The sequence below is a fragment of the Cibotium barometz genome, chromosome 15 (genome assembly GCF_041138505.1).
Source record: "Cibotium barometz isolate CiBa-2024 chromosome 15, ASM4113850v1, whole genome shotgun sequence".
Classification (NCBI taxonomy): domain Eukaryota; kingdom Viridiplantae; phylum Streptophyta; class Polypodiopsida; order Cyatheales; family Cibotiaceae; genus Cibotium; species Cibotium barometz.
The window spans coordinates 44,584,373-44,604,432 of NC_141060.1; positions in this window are offsets into that span (position 1 = coordinate 44,584,373).

Below are 20,060 nucleotides of genomic sequence, written 5' to 3' on the forward strand. Positions count from 1 at the left end.
TGGCTTAGGTGGAGTAGAGTAACGATGCATAAACACTATATATTTTTCAACAAGGGGGAGGCTTCTATTTATAGGAAAAATTGAGCTCCTAACCAGACAAACTGATTCTAGAATTTTCTAAATCAGTTTGGTCAATATTTGACCATTTTTAGGTCAGTTAAGCTAACTTTTTGGAACTAGACTTGAATGAGAAGAGAGGAGAGATGAAATATATCAATTTTTATGAGTTTAAAACTCATTCAAGCATGTGAAATATGCACCTCCTTTAAAGAACTCCCCTTCCTTACATATGTGTCATAATGGAATCATTTTAATATTGCTCATAGTTTTTTTACTAATAAACCTTGTACATTTTCAACTCTTCATCTTATGTGAGCATTTACTCATTTTTGGATACCCAAAATATCTAATATTTTTAATATTGCTCATAGTTTTTTACTAATAAACCTTGTACATTTTCAACTCTTCACCTTATGTGAGCATTTACTCATTTTTGGGTATCTTCTTTTTACAAATTTGGATTTATCTCTTCCCTACACATGGATTGATGCTATTGGCCCATAGGAACCTTAATTGGACCATAGTCTAAAGATTTCTGAAAATCTAGACCCTTAGACTAAGGTTCTTTATACCTATTTCCAATTAATTCCAATTGCACATTGGAAAATTCTTTTTGAATTTCTGTTTCAGGGGAACTCATCTGAATTATAAGAGATATTTTTCTATCCAAAAATATTCAAAATCTGAATATTCTCTCTCTAGAATAATGTCCTCTCTCTAGGCTAAAATAGTTAGCAACAGGGTTTTTATATTTCTGAAGAGGGTTGATTACAGGGGAAGATACTAGACATCAAAAAGGGGTTGGGGGAGGAATCTTACACCATGGTTTGAAGGAATCCTTATAGATTTGGTTAACTAAATTACAGAAGGTATAATAAACCCTTCGCCTCGTGTCATCCATATAAGGCCCGCCTCCTTATTTAGGGTATAGTAAATCATCCCATCCTCCCGTGCACATCGCCATAGGCGAAGGTGATCATGCACCTCCCCCAAAGCGTCCCCGGCACCTACCTTCCCCCCTTCGCGATCACCAACGACTGTAAGAAGCCCTCAAGCTATCACCACCTGAGTGGCATCGTGAGGATGCCACATGCTAGGGAGATGGCATCATGGATGGGATAGGAGTGCAATAAGCACTAGGAGAAGTTGAAGGGCGAGAGGTAGGGAAAGTGGAAGTATGAGGGGTAGGCAAAGTACAAGTGAGAGGGGTAGGGAAGGTGGTGGGAAGCATGGATGTGGGCGACTGTGGGATAGCTAACATGATAGGCACATAATAGGCAGGGGATAAGCCCAAAGCGACTCAATTTCTTGGCCTCATACCTAGAGTTCAGGTAGTTCTAAGCCACATATGCCTCTAAAACATGCTACAAATTTGGGTCATCTATGGGTATGGGTGTGGCACTAGAGGATGCCCCTCCATATATCCGATCTTGGTCCATTGGTGATGATGAACCCCATGATGGCCATATCTATATCCATAAAAACATAAAAACATAGAGCATACATACCTCACATATGCATACATACCTTACATAGAGCATGTATATATGCTCTATTCATTGAGCATTATGCTTTAATGCTTAATCCATTATGCATTAATTGTTATACATTAAGCATTATACATCTAGCTTAGGCATTAATGCATATTGCATTAAGATTATGAAGTATGCTTAATGTATTATACATTAATTCTTAATGCTTAAAACTAATGCTTAATGTTTAATAAGTATAAGCATTGATGCAATATGCATTAAGATTATATAGTATGCCTAATGCATTATGCATTCATGCTTAATGCTTATTGCATAAGCTTATGCATTATGCATTAAGCTTTATGCATTATGCATTAAGCACAATGCATTAATGAATTATGCATTATGCATTATGCATTAAGCATTACATATAAACTTAATGCATTACGCATTAAGCATAATGTATGAATGCATTATGCTTAATCAGAGAAAAAAATAACTCAAGAAATAATCCATGGCACCCGAAGGTGTAAACAAATACAAAGAGTTCTGTCAAGGTTGGCTTACCTCTAATCTTTTTTAGAAGCTTGTGTGCGGTTTAGGGAGTTTGGAGAAGGTTGCCTTGACCTAGCTAAAGAAGAGTATACCTAGCCAGAAAAAGAAAAATAATTAGTAAAGTTTAAGTCACAATGCTTATGCTTAATGCAATAGTACATAAGCTTAATACATGAATGCATTAAGAATTAAGATTTCGATTAATGATGAAGTGAAATGGAGTGTTCACACACTTGTATTCCATGAGTTGCTTTTTAGATGCCCATCATGTATAGGCATCGACATCTTCTTCTTCTAATGATGATGAGGCACCCATGCAAAGTTGGCATGAGTGGTTATGTCAAAAGATTCCATGTCCATGCGAGAGATGCATGGGAGAAATCATGCATTTATGACGAATCACAATAAAGCATGAGCAAGACAAGTTAAATATGTAGCAAGTTTGGTGAGTGTATATATTCTCTATTGCAAGTTCTTATGCGCACATGATTTATGTAGCCCCGGACAGATCGGGATGTCATGCCTAAATAGAAACCCTGGTAGATAGGGCTGTCATGCCTAAATAGAAACCCTAGTAGATAGGGTTGAGGTATTCATACAGTAGCCCATGTTTTTTAGGAGGAGGAGGAGACACGCCATAAAATGAGGGAGTCAATGTCTCATTACCCCATGTTTCGTGGAAGACTACGTAAAGGCTTTAGATACCTCCATGATTCAAGTGGGGTGATCCCGTGTGCTCAACATCAGGAAGATGCACCTCAATGTCCGAAATGTGGAGAGTTTCATTACGAGGAAATTGACAAATTGCAAAACTTAAACCTGCTAAACATCCATGCAAGAACTTCATGGGTCTCTTTGGGAACTTCAAATGCACCCAACCACCATATCTCTTTCTTTGATTCAACACTGAAAGATGGTGCTCTCAATTCATCGTTTGGCCATGTGACCTTAGAGGTGTGCATGACATCATCCATCAGTGTTATGCTGAGTCGCTCTAACTGATGGCCCTTTACTATTTGGCCATGTGACCTTAGAGGTGTGCATGACATCATCCATCAGTGTTATGCTGAGTCGCTCTAACCGATGGCCCTTTACTATTTGACATTCGTCAATATTTAGTATAAAAGAGACTTTGCTCCCAAGTACTATAAAACAACATAACGTAGACATAAGAAAAACTCATTTATCAACAGTTTCATGGTTGGTAAAATAAACAAGCAAAAGCATAAACTCAGTTATCAACAATTTCATGGTGGTAAAGTAAACAAGCAAAAGCATAAACTGATGTACTCACCCTCTTGAGGTAATTTGTAGAAGGAAATCATTGCTTGTTGTAACCTTTTCTGTTAAAAATACAAGTGAATAGGTGTGTGCGAGAACAAGCCCTTGGTTAGAGGCTGTAAAAGGAAATCATTGCTTGTTGTAGCCTTTTCTATTAAAAATACAAGTGAATAGGGTGTGTGCAAGAACAAGCCCTTGGTTAGAGGCTGTAAAAGAGAATGTGTAAATGTGAAAGAACCTGTGAAAAGGTGAGAAGAATCTACTGGGAGAGAATAAAGGGTAGCATGAGAAGATTTAGGAAGTGTGGAGATATTCTGGGAAAAGTGAAGAGGTGGAGAGAATCAGGGAAAAGAGGTGGAGTGAATCATGGAGAAATCAGTGGGATTTGATGCTTGGATGTAAACTCTATAAATTGAGGCATTGCCCTAATGAGAATTTGCTGATTTTTGATTATCCATGCCTACATTAAGCTATTTGTTAATTACCCACTGATTACATCTTACTAATCACTTTGTTAATGATGTTGATTCTAGTGTTTGATCCACCATAGCTCATCACAATGCTCTAATTTCAACATGGTATTAGAGCCATGCCTAGAATCCATCAGGTTTATGAGCCCATTATCTAATTAATTAAGATTAGTAGATAATTAGAAATCAATCAAAATTTTAGTTAGTTTTCAACTCACCTCTATACCCCCAGCCAGTGGAGGAGCTCCCTCTCCTTGCACACATAAAATTAGCCCAAACCCTTCTAGCCTTAGATCATAGCCAACTCATTGCTACTTCAGCTAGTCAAATCAGAAGAGCAAACCGCCAACCGGATGAAGAGAAATCACGTTTTTATCAAGCTCCATTTTTCTATAGCAAATCAGTAATTTCCACTTCATCAAATCAAATTGCTCTAATTCCTCTTAGCCCTAGGGGTTTTCAAGCATGCTCTACAAGCTGGTGAAGACAAAATTCAATTTCATCAAGTCTATAGTGAGATCCAAGCTCTTCATCAAATCTGCAGGTGACTTTGGTAAAATAGAGATTAAGCTTTCAATATTTAGTCAAATCTTGTGTTTATTGGCTTAATCCTCTACTAGACTCATTGCTATTAATGGCTTTGAAAGCATTTGAGCTCATTTGAAGTCTAAGGCACTAGATCTGGACTCCCCGTAGACTCTATTTTTTGCACACAAAATAGTGGATTAATTTGCTAATCAATGATTAATCAAGGCTACTCACTGTATTTTGGTACAATTGAGGGTTCAAATTAACCATTAGGTATCTGATACAGATCTCTATAACTTCAGATTGCAATTCGGAGCTGGTTTGATACTCCAACCATTCCGTACAAATTGGTTACCCTTGATTTAATGTAATTTCTGGGAAAATTGTGCTGATAAAATTATGATAATCATCATTTTGCATTTAACCCTTGGTTAATGCCTATAAATCTCACTGAAATTCAAGATTATTCATAGCCAGCATTTGGGAATGTGCATAAGAATGGATGCTATACGCATTATGTATTGGGCACATTACATCAGTGTAAATATGAGATCAGACATAGCCCTTGTCCCGAATAAGGCAAGAGGTAAGACCTCCCACATAAATTTGGGTTTGCATTGCATAATGATACAAGATAAACATAAAAAGCCCAAAATAACTGTCAACAAAATGTTTTAAAATGTTTCTCACATGGAGCAAGAAGACCTGACAGACAAGCTCATGGCCCTAGCCATGAAAGAAGAAGAATATCTCTTTCCAAGAAGAGGATCCACACTGAGAAGAAGATCTAAAGGAAGAATTGAAGGAAGACATGGACACGAGAAGAGAAGCTTCCACAAGAAGAGAAGCTGCCCCAAGAAGACTGAAAGAAGAGAAAGACATGGACGCGTGGAGAGAAGCTGCCACGACAAGAAGACTAAAGACAAGAGAAGATGTGAGGCTCCAAAGAGTGAGGAGCCATGTGAAAATTTCTGAGAGAGAGAGAGAGAGAGAGAGACCCCACAACCCAATGTAACCTGCCCCAACAAAGTAAAACCACCTCTGAGCCACCGATGATGTAGGCCACGTGGTAGATGTATGGTGAGCACTTTAGTCAAGGTCGCGGGCAGCTATAGTAAGTCTTGGACACTTAGAGAGAGAGAGTGTCAAGGACTATGAGTTTAGGGACTTGAGGCACTGGTCGTGGATTGTAAATAAGAGAGAAACTTGATACAGGGTCCAGGTGTGCTAAGTTAACTTGAGGGGAGGTATGCTAGACACTAGTCGCGCGGACTATCAAGTAAGGGGAGGCAAACTTGGTATAGGGTCTAGGTGTACTAGGAGTATTCACTTGAGGGGAGGTATACTAGACACTAGTCGCGCGGACTATCAAGTAAGGGGAGGCAAACTTGGTAAAGGGTCTAGGTGTACTAGGAGTATTCACTTGAGGGGAGGTGTTAAAAATACAAGTGAATAGGGTGTGTGCGGGAACAAGCCCTTGGTTAGAGGCTGTAAAAGAGAATGTGTAAATGTGAAAGAACCTGTAAAAAGGTGAGAAGAATCTACTGGGAGAGAATAAAGGGTAGCATGAGAAGATTTTGGAAGTGTGGAGATATTCTGGGAAGTGTGGAGATATTCTGGAAAAAGTGAAGAGGTGGAGAGAATCAGGGAAAAGAGATGGAGTGAATCATGGAGAAATCAGTGGAGAAGAGGTGGAGTGAATCATGGAGAAATCAGTGGGATTTGATGCTTGGATGTAAACTCTATAAATTGAGGCGTTGCCCTAATGAGAATTTGCTGGTTTTTGATTATCCATGCCTACATTAAGCTATTTGTTAATTACCCACTAATTATGTCTTAATTATTTACTAATCACTTTGTTAATGATGTTGATTCTAGTGTTTGATCCACCATAGCTGATCACAATGCTCTAATTTCAACATTTTCCAATCAACAAATATATTGTTGAACCTTGTGTATTCAAAACCTTTGTCCTCAACCACTTTGCTTGTACTCACCATGGGAGCTTTTTTCCCGTGTGCTTGTTTCTTTTGACCCCCTTTCTTCTTTAGACTAGGAATTACCATTATGTCTTCTACATATTGGTATGATCCTAACTTCACTATAATATCAGCATCACTAACCTTGTTTGAAAATGTCACCACTTGAGGAGCTGAAAATAGATTTTCAGTAATTCCATTCCTCTGCAGTAGGGCATCCCTAAGGAGTTGATGTATGGCTTCATAGCCCCTTGGGCTAATACTAGCTCCATCATAAGCACTCTGATTATCAATATCTGATACAAAGTTAGAAATTTTTTCCAATACCTCATTAGTGATAGCCTCTTGAATGAACTTTGATTTTGGTGCACGAATAATAGATAGCACATATTCTTTGTTAAGTAAACTACTCAGTACTATTATGTGATCCTCATTGGAGGTACTACCGCATGCATAAAGTACAAAATTTCTCAAACACAAAAAAAACAAATGGACAAATTAAGTCAAAGACAACATTTTGGCTATTTGAAGTAGTGAAACCAAAGTGAAAGTTTTTATGAAACAACATACCTGGTTGCCATTACCATTCTCTTATGGGCGTCGCCTTTAGGTGCAAGTGTCTCTATTGTGTGACAAGAGGCCCCTTTTATGCTCTCTTGGGCCAAGAGGGGTACTCTTCAAATTAGATATGCTACCTTTAAGCATATAAATCTCTACATCCCTTTTTGATGTCAATTCCTTGAGCTCCCCTACCAACTGATCTAAAGCTTGAGATTTATGCTGAAAATGATGTATAGTGGAGTTCATCGTCGCAAGTGCTTGTAAAGCTCTTGTAGCTTGCCGCTTTCTTGTGTCGATAATCTTTTGCCAGTAACCCAATAAACCATGCTCCCCTCTCCCTACAAATTGAAGAAATGATGGTAGATTATGGACGTTTGGAGTTTGGATGATAATGCACCGACAGAATCATTGGGATACAAGTGCCCATCTACCCAAGGATCTACATGTTTTTGGCTTGCTACTATACCCTCACTCAAGGTTTGACGATCCTTTGGGTCACTGTGTTTTGTGGGTGTATACTCTTCTAGCAAAGTCACATGCACACTAGATCTCCGTCCCTGTGAGGAAGTGGGTATGTTGGTTATATGAGATAATGCCATTCTGAGCTGAGAAGATTAGTGAAATATAATACAATGCTAGATTAAAGATATATAATGATTGATGAAGTGGAAGGGGAGGGAGAGAGAAACACAAAATGTAGGAGGGACCCTTTACCAATCTTCCATGGTGGATAAATTAGTGAAGATTAGAGAAGAGGACTAAATAGAGATGATTAGGAGAGAAATGGAGAGAAAAATGAGTGTTTTGAAGAGAAATTTGCCCCAAAGTGTAGGGCAAGGAGGGAGAGATACCAAGCTTTCCATGGATTCTATAGTAGTGAAGAAGAGTAGTGCATAAAATTAGGGGGGAAATTAGGTGGATAATTTCAAAGTGGTGAAAAAGAGAAGATTTTGGCGAAAAGTAGAGGGAAAGTGAGATTATGGGGAAAAATGGAGGGAAAGGGAGATTTCGGGTAAATGAGGAGGGAGATGAAGTTTTTAAAAAAAGGATTTTCTGTACGTATATAGGTTGGGGGAAAGTTTGAGACTCAAAACAAGGAAAAATGGGGAAAAAAAGGTCATATTTTGGATTAACCATACCCACGAGATTGCTGAGGTGGAACGTAGAGAAGTTATAAGGATTTTGGGGAAAATGAGACTTGGGGAAAAGTGGGGGGAAAGTGAGATTTTGGGAAAATAATGAGGGAAATTGAGGCTAAAAATGGAATTTTATGTATATATATAGGTTAGGGGCAAGTTTAAGGCTCATAAAAAGGAAAAATGAAAAAGAAAAGTCATTTTTTGGATCCACCTTACCCAGGAGATTGCTAAGGTGGAAAGAAAAGGACTTATGAGGCCTTGCCCACTACTTTCAAAAAGGTAGAGAGAGAAAGTGAAGAGGAGTAGGGGTCCCCCTACTTTTAGAGCTGGGAATTCTATGAAGGGGCCCAAAATCTAGGCCTATTCATTGCACTTGTCTCCTTAAGCATGCACATTTTTAGCTTTAATCCCTTAAAATTAGGAATCCTTACAAGGCCCTCCATAGTCCAAAAAAACTCCTAATGCCAAGGATGGTTAGGTGGCCAAGATGGCAAGTGCAAAAAGAGCATCAAGAATTGCGAGCAAGGTGTTCCAGGTCCTTCTTTCTATAGTATGAGAGAATGGTCTGGCAGGCAAAGACATCAGTTCATGTGGTTTTGTAACAGCAATGTGGATCATACTTGGAGAGCATGTACATTAGGAACTCAATGGAGTCTTCTTGGGCCCTTTTATTTGGCAGTTTAAGGGAGTCAAACCTTTTCTCTTAAGAAGAAACGTTTTCTAATTTGAAGTTTCAAAACGGCTACTTTATTCGAATTTGAATTTTGGGGGGAAAATGGAATTTAAAATCTAGCGGATAAAACCATATCATGTAACATATCTATGGAAAGCTCTTGATGTGTAGATCACGGATTTGTAATCTCTGCTCAAATCGGAGCTTGTATGTAGAAGTTATGGAGGTCCGAAAATTGTAAAATTGCCCCCTCCCCTTTTTGGGAGAAAAAGTGCACCCTTTAACCACTCTTACACCTCTCTTACAAACCATTGGTTTTTGCTTACATGGCAGGCTCCTATTTGTCAAAAAGTTAAATGTTTCCATAACCTCATGGCAAATTAAAGGGCCCAAAGAGACTCCATTGAGTTCCTAATGAACACCATGTGTCAATCACCTATTAGACCCCCCGCCGTTGTTTGGCTAGTGGGACGAGGTACAAACCTGAATGTGGATGAGATCCGAGCATTGAAGGCTGGTGGGTTTATGTTGCAAAAGGGACAATGTAAGGAAGTAAATGATGTAGACCTATGTTTAACAAGGTACACAAGTGCCATATCGGATAAGGCAATCAAGAGAATAGATTTAAAAATTTCCAAGCACAGCTAGGGTCTTTAAGCATTTGGTCATTAAGGTGAGGCTGATGGAAGTGTTTGTAATTGAGATTGAGAAATCACTAGTACGCAATGAAAAATACCGAGTAAATCAATATTAGGTAATTTGGAAAAAATCACATTTTGGGAATCAATTACTCCATATAGTTTTGGACATATCTTATACATACTAACTCCAAATTTGTCGGAGATCATAGATTTAGATTCTACTCTTCAAGATCTTTCCGATGATATGTCACATGAGGGGGTTTTGACAAACTTTTGGACAAGTTCACCATGCTCCCATTTTTCAAATGGGAATGGGATTTTTCCCAAATTATCTAATATGGTGTTGAGTGGTGATTATGGGAAAGAATCCATCATACGCATGTGTCGATTTTTAAATCATGGTAGGTTCTGGATGACCATATTATGCATGCAAGCACCTTTATTTTGTATATTTGCGTATCTTTGGGTTAGATGCAAACCATAATATGTTTATATATCAACCCACTCTAAAAAAGGAGGACCTAATGATTATGTTCAGCAACACGAGTACAATGTGAAAAGGACCTCGTACTGTTGATACATTGTATTCTAGTTTTGAAAAGATCCTTCATGTTGAAAAATGTCATTTGTCTCAATTCTCTAGTAAGGACTATTTACGTTTTTTTTAAAATGTTTTAGCATGATAATTAATATGGTTATATGCCAATGGCTTGAATATGTTAATTCCATTCATCTACTTTTCTAAAAAAAGGAGATAGCCATGCATCTACTTTTCTAAATTTAGGGAAAAAGCCATGCATCTACTTTTCTAAATTTAGTGGGTAGCCATGCAAAGTAACTTTTTGCTTTATGTATCTATAAATTTGACCCCTGCCTCTTACTCTAATACTCACTTTCAAATCTTTGTGCCTCCCTCTCCCTCTTGTTGTTGCCGGCTCTCCCTCTCATTGTATTTCTCTCCCTCACTATTGTTCTCTTCCGAACGCTCACCATCATCAACTAACCTTTGTTGATCTCTAATGGCTTCTTCTAATGGCCCCAACTATACTCTGAAGAAAACCTTGGATAGGGTTTGCAAAGATTTATGCAAGAAAACAGGCCGAGATGTGACAAAACATCGCATAATCACGACAGAGGCCTGCAATCTTTGGATAAAGATACTAGGCAGATGAGCCTATTCATTCTAGAAATTTGTATGTGTGGAACATGAAGATTGGAAATGCTATCGGCACTTGGCAAAGTTACATGTATATTGCTGAAAAGATGGAGGAGCCCCTAACGAGAGGCATTAAAGAATAGAATAGCCCAAAAAAGCGTATAGGTGTAGGAACCATAGGTAGTTATGGTATGTTAACAATTTTAAACAATGTGATTGCAATAGCCCTTATAAGTACATAATTGCAGATGTAACAGTCTTCTTTGGAATAAAGTGGTCTCAACTATAGATCTTCTTATATTTTTGTATTAATTGCCGTGGTGAATTTTTAGTTTGTTGTTGTTTTGGTTAATTATGTCGAATTTTTGGTTTGCTATATGTTTTGAATAATAATAGTTATGATAGAAGAGTTGTATTTGGAAGGTGTATATGAATGAACTTGGTTTTATCTGTAATTGAAAGCAATATTTTGATCCTAAGGATGTAATGTCATCATGTTCTTATTGCTCTCACTCCCTCTCGTTCTCTCTCTCTCTCTCTCTCTCTTTCTCCCTCTTCCTCTCAAATAATAGGCCGTGATCTCAATCATAATTGGAAAATTATTGACCTTAATAAATTTACATTCTTAATAAATTTACATTTAAATCTAGTACGCAAGGCATAGTAGATATCTTGCCTAGAATGAAATTATCTTGTATGTAGAATTATTTACATTATTCATCTTGTTAATTGTACTCACATGCAATGATATGTCCTCACGTGCGAAGGCTTCAAATCACATACAATCACATGCAACACTATGAAAAGAGAATGGAGCACCGTGCAATGATATGCACATGTAATAACATCCAGATGCAATGCCATGCCATGCAATGCAATGTATTGTAATGGCACATGTATGCATTAACATGCAACACTATGCAAAGGGCATGGAGTACCATGCAATGACATGTACATGTAATAACATCCATATGCAATGCCATGCCATGCAATGCAATGTATTGTAATGGCACATACATGCATTGACATGCAATTGGATAATAAAGAGCAGGCAATGTCATGCAAATGTAAAAATACAAATGTAGAAAATAAACTCACATGTAATGCTATGAAAATTCATGTAAAGATGATGGAGAGAGAGAGAGAAATGAGGTGAAAGAGAGACAAGGGCCAAAGGGAGAGAAGAAGAGATTATGCATAGGGAGGGTGGGAGAAGGAGAGAGAGTGGGAGAGTGAAAGGCGGGAGGGAGGGAGAGGGAAATGAAGGAGAGAGAGAGAGGGGGGGGAGGATAGAGAAAGCTAACAAAGAGAGTGAAGGATAAAGAGAGTTAAGAAAGAGAAGGATAGAGAGAGTGAGATAGGGAGGATAGAGAGAGTGAGAAAAGAGAAGGATAGAGAGACTGACAGGGGGAGGATAGAGAGAGTTGTTGAGAAAATGTGGTGCTCATGCTAGATCAAGTGTGTGGAGAGGAGAGACTCACAAAATACAAGAACAAACTCTTGCTTATTAAGTTGCTTATGAATACAACTGGGTTGTTGCAAGATCAGGGTGTCCAATTTTGTTGACAAGGGGAGGATAGAGAGAGTTGTTGAGAAAATGTGGTGCTCATGCTAGATCAAGTGTGTGGAGAGGAGAGACTCACAAAATACAAGAACAAACTCTTGCTTATTAAGTTGCTTATGAATACAACTGGGTTGTTGCAAGATCAGGGTGTCCAATTTTGTCCAGTTTATGCTGGAGTTTATGCTGGACTGGGACAATTCTGTTGAAAGAACGGTAGAGGGGGAGGAGACACACACATAGGAGCAAACCCTAATGTATATTGCAAACCCTAACCATAGAGGGAAGCCATCTCATCTCTCACACAAAGCATAATGCCCAAATCCATAATCCACACAACACACTATGAGTTGTGTCCACACTCATCTAACCCTAGCTAATGTCCACACACTATGAGTAGCTGGACACGCGGTCATTTATGTCTCACACATGTTCCTACCTAATCTACCATCACATAGCATAGCTAGCTCACACTGACATCGAGCTTGAATCTCAACAGCCCCTCTCAAGCTCATGACGTACTGCCGATGCAGATGTAGATGAGCTTGGGATATCAAGACTCTCAACACTCCCCCTCAAGCTCATCCCATGTACTCCCAACATAGTCCGGAAGTACTCAAACTTCTCCCTGCTAAGTTGCTTTGTGAAGATATCAGCCACCTGCTCATCAGTCTTCACATACTGAAGATCAACTGTACCATCCAGCACATACTAGAGATCAACTGTACCATCTAGCACATACTGGAGGTCCATTATCACTTTGTCAAAGAAAAGGTGCTGGATGGTACAGTTGATCTTCACATACTGAAGATCAACTGTACCATCCAACACCTTTTCTCTGACAAAGTGATAATGGACCTCTATGTGTTTGGTCCTCGCATGAAACACTGGATTCTTTGCCAACTGTATACTGCTCATGTTGTCACCAATGAATGACAACTTTGCCATTAATAGGCTCACATAAATCTGTCAAGAGACTCTTTAACCAAACTGCCTCACAAGTAGCAATGGCTGCACCCCTGTACTCAGCCTCTGTACTGGATAAAGCAACTGTAGGTTGCTTCTTGCTACTCCAACTCACCACAGCACTTCCAAGTGTAAAAGCATATCCACTAGTAGACCTCCTGTCATATGCACTACCTGCCCAATCAGCATCTGTGTAGCCATGTATGTCCAAGCTTTTACCACTCTCATAAAATAGACCATAATGTGCAGTGGTCTTCACATATCTCATGATGCGTCTCACTGCATCCAAATGTGGTTTTCTGGGGCTCTGCATAAACTGGCTTACTAGCCCCACAACATAATATGGGCATGTGATAGTCATGTATATGAGACTACCAACCATCTTCCTGTACATAGAAGGATCATCCAATTCCTCGCCATAATCAGCCCGTAACTTCACATTTTGTTCCAAAGGTGTACTCATAGGTTTACACCTTGTCATGCCATACTTTGCCAACATATCCAATGCATATTGGCGCTGTACTAACCATGTACCTGCATGATCTTTGACCACTTCAATTCCAAGGAAGTATCTCAACTCACCAAGATCTTTCATGTCAAATTGCCCACTCAAAGCTTTCTTGACATGCATCACATCTGCACCATGATCACCTGTGATAATCAAGTCATCCACATAGATGTCTAGTAAAACAATCCCATGCTCTGTCTTCTTCACATAGAGTGAAGAATCTGCTGTAGAAATCTGAAAACTAAGTGAGATAAGATATCTGCTCATCTTATCACTCCAAGCACGAGGTGCTTGCTTCAGACCATACAATGCCTTTTTCAATCTGCATACGTGAGTGGGATATCTTGGGTGTACATACCCTTTTGGCTGTGCCATGTACACTTCCTCTTGTAGATCTCCATTTAGAAATGCATTTTTGACATCCATCTGATGCATTTCCCAGCCATTAGCTGCAGCCATAGCAATGACTGCTCTCACTATGCCCATCTTAGCCACAAGACTAAAGGTCTCATCATAGTCCAAACCTTGGGTCTGTGCATAACTCTTTGCTACCAATCTTGCTTTATGTTTTTCAATAGAACCATCGGATTTGCACTTCACTTTGTAAACCCATTTACATCCAATAACATTCTTGTCCTTTGGTAATGCAACCAAGTCCCATGTATCATTATGGACCAATGCGTCCATCTCAACATCCATTGCTTTCTCCCATACATGCTCTCCAATAGCCTCTGTATAGCATGTAGGTTCCACATGCTTCACCATAGATGTCATATATGCATAGTGCATAGCAAAACCTTGATATTTCAATCTGTCAACTGGATATCTGACTCTCTGTGATCTCCACAATGCATGCGGGTCACTCTGTACACCTGTAACTCTAGCATGTGGTGGCACATATCTATCCTGCCTAGCACAGGTGTGCGTAAAACAGGTATGCCAAGCTCCTCATCCAAACTCTCTGAACTAGATGACTCATAACCTGCCTAGCAAAACCTTGATATTTCAATCTATCAACTCGATATCTGACTCTCTGTGATCTCCACAATGCATGCGGGTCACTCTGTACACCTGTAACTCTAGCCACCACCGTGGCACATATCTATCCTGCCTAGCACCAGAAGGTGTGCGTAAAACAGGTATGCCAAGCTCCTCATCCAAACTCTCTAAACTAGATGACTCATAACCTGTGATTCCAATTCCTTCGACCTTCTTCTTTTCTTTATCCATAGCACTACTCCCAGTGCTCACACTCTCATGCCTCAAACGTCCTGACCATGGACGTACACTGCTACTCTCAGCCTCTGCCTGCTGGCCCAGACATAGTAGTAGAACTAGAACTCGCTTGTGGCAAGTTCACAGGCACATCAGCCTCAAGTGACTCAATGACTCCCTCATCTTTTGCTTTGTACCAACTAGCAAGCTCATCAAACACCACATCTTGTGAGATGACCACTTGTCTAGTTTGTGGATTATAACATTTGTATGCCTTTCGATCCTGTGCATATCCAACAAATACACATTTCTCTGCCTTAGGATCCAACTTTCTTCTTCTTTCATCAGGCACATGTACATAAGCTATGCATCCAAAAACTTTGAGGTGTCCAATGTCTGGCCTGTAACTTGTAAGCCGCATCTCTGGCGTGCTTCCATGAATGGCTGCTGTAGGTGTTTTGTTTAGTAAACCTGCACTCCTTATTAAGATAGATGTATCAAAAGATTTATATTCCTTGCCAAGACCACGCAAGGTAATATCCACCAAATCATCATCAGGCATGGGGGCATTTATTGTGGCCAATGCATCTGCAAACTTCTTGATTTCTTGCACATAATCATGTATGCTCCTTTTATTCCTTTTCACATTATGTATCTGCTGTCGAGACTGAGACTTGCGAGCACTCGTATCTGTATCAAACATCTTGACCAAAGTATCCCATGCATCTCAGCATCCTGTATGTGTATGAGCATAGCATCAGAAATACATATAGATAGATAATGCAGCACTTTGAATGCTCTCTCTAACCATTGCTTATGAGCAATAAGCTGCTGCTGTGTAGGTTGTCAAGGTAGCTCAGGCTCTGGCTCAGCACCTGTAATGAGATTCCAAAATCCTTTTCCTTTCAAGAAACTCTTGATCTTGTACTTCCATGCCTGGAAGTTCTTCCTATCTAGCTTTTCACCAACAATCTGAACTGGATTATCCGACATGTTTGCTCAATGCATACACCTTCCGTACACTTCAAATCTGTAAATGAGCCTTCCTCAGCTCAACCACCCTCCAATGAATGTTCCAGATACTCCAAGGTAGCCAACAAACTCCAAATTTGATGTAGAAAATAAACCTGTATGCATCCAAGATGAACTGTCTCCCGCAGTCCAGATACCCTGCTTTGATGCGCTTTCCAAGGCTCCAAATCACAATGTAGTGGTGCAATCAAGTATGGGCAACTTGCATTGACACCTAAACAACCTCAATGTAGAGTATCAACACCATCTGACATGTGTACAGATCAATTTTTGAAAACCCCTCTCTGTTTTGGGAAAAACCAAAAAAACCAGAAAAACTAGTAGGAAAAGGGCTCTAATTTCTTCAATATTTGACCAAATTGGGCAACCAGGCATTCATTAGCTTAGCAATAGTGTCCATCAACTCCATGTAAGAGGAATTTGTCCAATTGTATAAGACCAAGGATTAATTGCTCAATTAAAAAGACCCTGTTTCTCTGCAACCAATGGACAGCCTGTTTTAATTAGCTCATTCCCAGCTCAATTAGGCATATTTGACCAAACAAATCACATAGCCCTCTTCTCCAAAGTGTATAGCAACCAATTGCTGAAGAAATTGTGAAATGTATCAAGCAACTGAGTAATAATCGACTTCCTCGTAGCCAAAAAGATCAAAATCTACTCTGTTTTCACTGTGCTGGCTGCGCCGCCTGCATATGAGGGGTTTGGGAGTGTTTGAAGTATTAATTGAAGTTGGGTTTGAGTCCCCAACACACCTAGGCATATGTGCAATCCATCAATGGTTGGATTTTAGCCAAAAACTCACTCCAAATGCATCAATTTTGGGCTTCCTTTTCTCTGTTTTGTGAGAGCTCAAAAACCAGAGATTTTCATACATCCAAATGCTTCCAAAATGCTCCAAAATCACAGTAGGGCTTGCATAGAAGTTGCCAATACATCTCTCATTGTCAGATACATGTTTGCTTTGCCAGATTTACATGTATTTCCACCATACATCAATGTTGCCAAGCTTTAATGGAAAGCTTCCAAAAACCAGAATTTTTCTTTGCTTTGATTTGCTCTAACTTGTTTTGTTTTTGCCTGTATCACCTGCAATCCGCTCAAGGATGTTTAGAAGACCTTACCCGATAGGCCAAGCTCTCAGATTTGATAGTATTTGGTGTGCTCCAAGCTTCACTGCTCCAATGGCAAGCTTCATAGCTTCTTCTCTCTCTTCTCTTCACTCACTCATAAACCCTAATAAACAGCACAAGGCTCTGATACCATGTTGAAAGAACGATAGAGGGGGAGGAGACACACACACAGGAGCAAACCCTAATGTATATTGCAAACCCTAACCATAGAGGGAAACCATCTCATCTCTCACACAAAGCATAATGCCCAAATCCATAATCCACACAATACACTATGAGTTGTGCCCACACTGATCTAACCCTAGCTAATGTCCACACACTATGACGAGCTAGACACGCGGTCATTTATCACACATGTTCCTACCTAATCTGCCAGCACATAGCATAGCTGGCTCACACTGACATCGAGCTTGAATCTCAACAAATTCTTGGACAACAAATTTGGGGGGGAAAGATACCTCAAACGAGATCAAGAAACTAATAGAAAATACACATACACTCAAATTTACCCCCAATATAACTTAAATTAATATAAATTAGTCTAATTTATCAAAATTAACCAAAAATATGATAAAACAATTAAAAAATGATCTTTCCATACTTAGAGTGATCTAATTTTTTTTTCATAGATGCACCAATACAAGTACACTAGTCCCTATAGGTTTTAGATGATTTACATCAAAAATATAATTTTACTAATTAGATTATTAGTATTTGCAAGCCTTCTAATAGCCTGGAAGAATTTTAGGAAAGAGATCATAAAAAATCGAACCATTGGATTTGCAATTTTGACCACCACATTCTACCAATGTCTCACTATCTACCACTCTTTTGATCTACAAGATTATGCATTTTTAAGTGGTAGTTATTGTAGGTGCAAAAAGTGGCATATATTATAACACTTTAAAGACCTTAAAATATTTAAAGAAAATACACAAATAGCTTAAAAATTTCTCAAAAAATCAAGTTAAGCTCTATATTATGTGAAGATCTAAGATGTAAAGTGGAAATCTCATATGAGTTTATATGTGAAAGATATTACCATTTTATGGAACCAACCCAAATTTGGGACATGATGGTGTATATGTTGAGCTTGTACCTAAGGAAATGAGGACTTTTAACTATCTAATGCTTAATTAGATTATGCAACTATATTCCCAACTTTGCATGTGATGTTCTAACAAAAGAACTTGAAATTGGAAAATTCCTTCGTTAGCTAGGAGAGATCTAGATTGGCCACTAAAGGTAAATAAATGCCTCTTTTTTACTATTTACAAGGTGCCTAAGTGGACAAAACTGGGCACCCTGATCCTGCAACCACCCAACTAGGCCTTGCTCAATACAAAATGCCTCATAGCTCCACCTTTAAATAGGTGAGCTAGTGGAACTTAAGTCCATTCACACTCACACCCTTCTCTTCCCCTTCTACATAACCTTAGTCTCTTAATACCCCCCCTCAATACCAACTATGAAAGAATGGAATAGGTGGTATTGGACATAGGATGCCTTTATAACATTAGGCGTACAAGGTTTGGAATATAGGTGTGATTACATTGAGCTTTAAAACAAATGCTCAAAGGAGTTAGAGGTTGATACAAAGTTAGCCTCTGACTCTTTGTTAGGACATTTTGAAGTGATATGTCCCGTTTGTTTACACTTGTTACATTTCATTTTGTTGGGATATTTAACCCAATAATTATTTGCCAAATGATCCACCTTTTTACAATGGACACATCTTGCTTTGACCACTTGATGTGACAAAGCTTGTTCGATAGTCGATGAAGTGGTTGCATTCAAAGATTCAGTTGCTCCCTTTGGCCTCTTTTCTTCATGCTTTTCTTCATCAAGACATGATTGAATGACTCCTTCGAGGGTGGGATTAGGTATGTTCTTCAGGGTGGTGACTAAAGTGGGGTACACCTTTTTGACCGCTTTGAGCAAAACAGCCACTGCATCATCTTCATCCATTCGTGCATTCACTGCTGCAAGTTGAGCCATAAGGCCTGTCAAGTGAGAGATGAAGGCTCCAATGCCATCTCCCTCTTTGAGTTCCAAGCTAAAAAATTCAATTTGAGTGAGATCTTGGAATTCTTACCACGAGCTCCATAGAGCTTATCAAGCTCATCCCATTTCTCCTTTGCAGTCGGAAGCTGGTCCACATGGTGGATGAGTGCCTCATCAAGATGAAGCATGATGATGGCTTGTGCCCTCTCATCATCTTCAACATCTTCAGCCTTTGCTCGATCAATAACCTTGGTGCCAGAGATGAATGGCCAAAAGCCTTTGGACATCATCTTATACTTGACAAGGACTTGCCAAGTGTGGAAGCCCTCCCGAGAACTTCTTGATTTGATTGTCCTTTGACATTGGGTATTGAAAGAGATTATGAGAGAGTAATGGACTGATTATGAAGAAGAATGGTTTAGCACTTAGGATTTGTGCTTAATTACTAATTTTGATGAGGATTAGCTGAATTAGTATTAAGGAACACTTTGGTTGGTGATTAGGATCACCATTAGTGTGTATAAAATATAATTAGTACTAAAACAACTTAATGGAAAATTCTTACTTGCATAGAAACTCTCTTTTTTTTTAAGGACTATCTTACGCCAGAATGCTGGAGAAAGCATTTGGCTTATGGTTTAATCTAAGGAGAGTTATGTTGCAATAGCTGGCGGGGAGTAATCGAGGGATGTCTCCCGCTCTGCTGGGCAAGGTCTTGACCAGCCTCGGTATGGTTGAAAATGGTGCGCTTCCGCCGGTACGATGGGCGAGGGCCAACGAAGCGGTCCTTGAGTAGTGAAGTACTAGGAGACCTAAGGAGGATCCTAGAGGGTTCTGACCAGGCGTCTGACCAGGCGATGCACGGGCTCGCGGGCTATTGCTAGGACATCCATGCATATGTCGAGGAAGATATTCATGGATTAGCGAGAAATTATCTAATTTAATTGGAATTAAAATTGGATCTCGTTGGTTGACTAGCTGGTCTTTAAACAGAGAGTCCGGATGACATTTTGATTGTAAAACAATAGAACTTGAACATTGAGAATCATGATGGAAACACTATGGGTTCATTCCAATTGTGTTTTGAAGATAGTTGAATTTGAGAAAAGGCAATTTAATATTGGGT